Genomic DNA, 5364 nt, shown 5'->3' on the forward strand with positions numbered 1-5364 from the left:
ATTTCTCTTCCTGGTCATTTCATTGCTGACCTTGCCCATTAAAATAAGCCCAGCTGCCTTGGAGAAAGAGACACTTCATTTCCCATCACCCTATGGCCCCATGGCATCTCCCATTTCCCCCGATCACCAGCCTTCACCAAAACAACATAGCTAGAAATGCTGCAAGCTGGAGATTTGGAGAAGCAGCTGGTTCACATAGATATGCATTGCAGACCCTTCATGCCACTGTTAGCATCTGTCTGAATTCCTTGACTCCCCAAATGGTGGCTTCAGACAGTTCTATGCTTCACTAGTTTTTAAATCCTGCCATGCTGAACATCAGGTTATTGGCCCGTTTGGTCTGAGCCTCAGACTCACAACATGAGGACCTGTCTGTGTATTCTGTCATTGCTGAGGTATGGAAGCTACTGTAAGCATAGAAAGGACCGACTTTATCCTCACAATAACAAATCGTGTCTTCTAATGCTTTATGAACTCAAGAATTTAGACAGTCTCCATCCAAAGCGTACCCATTGTTCAATCTACAAATATTCATTAGAGGTCTATTAGGTACCAAGCACTGTGCTAAACATTGACAATAGATAGTTATGTCCCTGCCTTCATGGGGCTCACAGATGAGTGGCATTTTCCACTGGAATAATATGGATGGCTCATGTGTGTTGAATGTTTATTATGTGCAAAGCACTATTCTATGCAATTTACATACACTAACTCATGTAATCTTCATAGTACCAATAAAGTATTATTAACCCCATTTTACAGATGAGAAAACAGAGAAGGCAGAGGCTAAGTACCGTGCCCTGGAAAATGGGGAGTAAGGAGAAGAACCAGTATTTCTTTTCTTTTTTTTTTTTTCTTGAGATGGAGTCTTGCTCTGTCACCAAGGCTGGAATGCAGTGGTACAATCTCGGCTCACTGCAACCTCTGCTTCCTGGGTTCAAGCCATTCTCCGACCTCAGCCTCCCAAGTAGCTGGAATTACAGGTGCCCGCAACCACACCCGGCTAATTTTTGTATTTTTTTGTAGAGACAGGGTTTCACCATGTTGGCCAAGCTGGTCTCAAAATCCTGACCTTAGGTGATCTGCCTGCCTCGATATCCCAAAATGCTGGGGATACAGGTATGAGCCACTGTGTTGGGCCAAGAACCATTATTTCAGATGCCATGAGCTGAAGCCAGGAACTAAACCTGAAGAAAAATATTTTATTGATTTTTTTTGTTTTTCTCTTAATTTATTCCCCAGCCTGGTCAAATCACTCATATATTTTATCCAGCCTTCAAGAAGAAAGAGTATGTATTCATCAAATGGAATTCATGCTAGAATCCTGTGCTTTCCTATGGGTCAGGACTGCCAACAACAACAACAACAACAAAAGTCATGTATATTCCATTTAATAAACATTTAATTTCATATAATATAAAATCATACACTGTTTTCTTTCTCTTTACTTCACTTGATGTCTGAGATTGGTGTTTCCATGGTATATCCAGATAAATGAGCAAAGCTTAAGGGTTCATCTCACAAATGTCTAATTTCAGTGTTGAAATTAGACCCCATGATGTTGGGGGTCAAGATCATGGCAAACAGCAGTGAAAAAAATCTGGCCAACAAGGCATCCAGAAACAACTCCTGTCACCCATATTCTCAACCTAGCTGAAAGGACGTGGACTATATGACTCCACGATTCTCTTGCCTTTCTCGGGAATCCCAGCAGTTAAACATGCAGATAAATATTAAATATGACCTAGTCGTCACAGTGACTTCTGTGGCAGTGAAGGGAGATCTATTTCTTCAGCCTCTCTTACCAGAAGCTTGCAACCTTGATCTGTTTGTCCGCCTGTCTGTCCAGCTGTCTGTCTCTGTCCCACCACTTTCCAGGCTGTGATTGGGTCCAGGGATTACAGCAGCTCTGGGTGGGAAGCTTGTAAATGACAAGTAACAGATGCTCTGCCAAAAAAGCGATCATACCAGAAATGGACTAAGTTAAACCAGACTACATCCACCCACCACATCTCACCATGATCCCACACCTCAGGAAGGAGGAACGCCTTAGAAGGCTTTGTATAAATGAAGACAGGGCTGTGCACACTTCCCACTCGATGACTCACGCGCCATGGAATTAGAGGCCCCAACCGTGCACCCATAAACAGCAAATGGAAAACAAACACACCGAACACGCCCACAAGTGTCGTTTCCTTCCTCCTCTCCGCCTCACCTACGCACTCCCACCATCCAGGCCCCAGGCCTCTGTGCTGCAAAGTCCAACTGGGGGGACTCTGTGAATGCTGGGATGATAAATGCAAGCTGCCCTGGCTGCAAGAAGGAGACCCCCAGGATGAGGGATGCCACTGGATCTGAGATTGCCCTGGGACTCAGGATTTTTCCCACACAGGGAGATCATCAGAGAGAAACCTCCTCTTTGCGTCAAATACAATCACAGACAACTTTTTCATTGATATGACACATAGACATGGTATGCTTGCAGCCATAATGACATATAATCCCTAAAACATTTTTATGAGGTGAGTGGTATTAGCCTCACTTTACAGGAAATGAATGAAACCTAGGCTCAGAGATAGGCTGGAGGCCACACAGCACTGAGGGATGATCTGCCTCCGGAAGAAAAGAATTTCCACTACTCCATGGGAGAAAAGGCAAGTTTGTCAGAGTGCAGACTCACATCACATCAGCCTCTCTGATCCACTCAGGACTGCTTCCCAGTCAATGGTCAAGGAAGTAGGCAGGAGCCTCCACCTCCTACATCTACCCCACGCCTGTCTTAAATATTCTCAGAAAGCCAAGAATTCACCTCCCTTCCCTCCACCCAGGCAGGCAGGGCCCACATTGAGCTGGAATGCGAAGGTAGCCAGGGAAACAGAGCCCATGGCTAGAAGTTATCAAGGGCCTGCGGCCTGCACGGCTCCTTAAAAGAAACAGGATGGGTGGAAGATGTTTATTATTCAGATCCTCATTAACAAAATTGTACTTACCTTGAATTTGCTCCTGCAGAAAACAGACTGGGATGGAGTCCATTGCCTCACCTTTCTCCAAGCAATGATGCTCTAATGGAGGTGGCAGGCCTCCTCTCTGTCTCATTCCCCATCTCTCTATTCCAATCCCGCTCTTACTATGTGAACAAAAGATGGCCTCATCTAAAAAGAAAGAAAAGAACAACTTAGGGAAGAAAATATCTAAAATAAAAAGATTTCTCCCAGCAAAAATACTTGGAAGTCTCATGGCTAGCAATGCTTTAAAGAAAAACAAACTTTTCTTATTCAGTTAACAAATGAAAGCTTTAAGTCTTAGCAATGTACTGGCCAGGAGGGAATGTGACGATGAAGAAGATACTTTGCTTGTCCTTAAAGAGTCCTACTGGGTGTTTCTCAGTGCCTTCCAGGGACAGTTGCTGCACACCCATCACACACTGACACACACCCTCTGCCTTGACTGTTAGAACTGGAGCCAGAAACACAAATATGTGGATTCTGGAACTGGAGCCAGAAAAAAATGTGGAATACAGAATTCTCACAAGGTCCCTCTCGGTGTTATTCTCTAAGCCAACATGGCACCAAATTCCTGAAAACTGCTCCAGAGTACCTTCTCCTACACCCTTACTTAATTTGCCAAAACCCTGTGGCACATCAGAATCTACCATGGGGTTTTGCAGAGGCTGAGTAGTGGGCTGAACCCCTCATTGCAGTCTGACCAGATAGTACAGCCCCTTCTCCATCTATCAGTCAGACTCAGAAAGCCATAATGTTGAATTTGGAGAAAGGGTTTTCCCCTGGTAAAATAGAAACCACTTTTGAAAACCACTGAAGAGGTTATCTGAGCTATTTTCCAGCTCTGATATTTAGTGACATAGGATTGTTTTCTGTGATTAAAAGTCCACTTCTGTAGGGTCAGTGCTCACCAACAGATTTTTCCCAAAACTCTCCTTACGTCCTTCAGGAGATTGTCATCATTGAAGGAAAATAGCAGAGCCAAGCCCCTCAGTTGCCCAGACCCATGTAACTGACAATGGCTGACTCATTCAACAAATATTTACTGAGAACTGCAGCATGACAGCAGTGTGCCAGCTGTTATCTTCGTGAGAATCGAGAATCGGCTCCATGGAAACTCCCCACAGCCCGGGGCTTAACAGCACTTTAGGTCAGACTGACCTGGTCTCCAGCCTGGGCTCATTGTCTGTGCAACCACAGAAGGTTGCTCACGTATTCTGAGCCTCAGTCTCCTTGTCGGTAAGAATAATGTTGTGAAGATCCATGACAGTCTTACTGAGTAGCGTAGTGAGTGTGAAAACACATAGCACATACTAAATGCTCAAAAAAATGTCATGATAACTACTGTCATAAAGTTCAGTTGCTTACTATCTCTCTCCCCTGAACTATGTCAACCCTCTATAAACTGGTATCTCTGACTTCTGTTATCACCCTTCCCCTTCATCTTCTGATTGGACCAGAGGGATGGCTCTTCATTCTTATTCACACTTGAAGGCCAAATTCAAATGTCATCCCCTCTGCTAAGGCATTCTTAATTCTCAGACGCAAAATTAAACTTTGAGATTCCCAGTGCATACTTCTGTTTTTTCCATTATAGCATTTGATACATTGTATACATTCATTTATGCAGCAAATATTTATTGAGTGTCTGCCAGGTGCCAAGCCTTGCTCTAATCCCCAGGGAATACATCAGAGACACCCAGACAATTGCTTTTTTGTGTCTCAGTCTCTGATCTCCCGGTCCCCACAGGGTGAGAAAGAAGGAAGCCGCGTTCCTCGGCTTACCTACATGTCTCAACCAATGTGTTCAACACAAGTTTTCTCAAATGGGCAAGCGAATCTGATAGCTATACCTGTGGTCACTGGATCTGCAAGAGCGGATGTACAAAAGCTGCCTTCCTACTGTGGTTTGAGAATCCACAGGTGGCTGGAAAAGCCTTGAGTTGCCTCTCACAACCCATGGATTGCATCATCCCAGCCTTCAGCTCCACACCCAGCATCTGCGGCTAGGAACTAAGGCAGGAGAGAAAATCAGGGAAGAGAAAAGAAGGCATGGTAGAGGTTAACACAAGTTTTAAACTTTAAAATTTAATGAACGGCTAGGGGCCTACGGAGACCTATAGGAATCCTAAGTTAACATCAGATGCACACACCTGGGGCCTTGTGTTTGGTCCAGCCACTTGGATCATGCCCGTGGACAAACCCCTGGGAGAGACTGCAGCTCCAGACTCTTCCAAGAAGATATTAGCAAGGATTTATATTTCTGCTCCAGCCCCCTCTCACCTTCTAGCATTTGGAAAAGACGTCATAGGAGCCAGCCTGGCCACAGGGGAACAGCAGCAAAAGTGGGGGACAAACAGAA

At 44.7% G+C, this 5364-nt stretch overlaps 1 long non-coding RNA gene across 1 annotated transcript; it reads right to left on the minus strand.

Annotated features, from left to right (window-relative positions):
* Positions 1 to 1375: 1375 nt before the first annotated feature.
* Positions 1376 to 4993, minus strand: LOC134761847 (uncharacterized). The gene is made up of 2 exons (XR_010141001.1): positions 4856 to 4993; positions 1376 to 3152 (listed from the first exon to the last, which is right to left on the minus strand). It is a non-coding gene; the product is annotated as an uncharacterized LOC134761847 (long non-coding RNA).
* Positions 4994 to 5364: the final 371 nt, after the last annotated feature.

Source organism: Pongo abelii, chromosome 7 (assembly GCF_028885655.2).
Source record: "Pongo abelii isolate AG06213 chromosome 7, NHGRI_mPonAbe1-v2.0_pri, whole genome shotgun sequence".
Lineage (NCBI taxonomy): Eukaryota > Metazoa > Chordata > Mammalia > Primates > Hominidae > Pongo > Pongo abelii.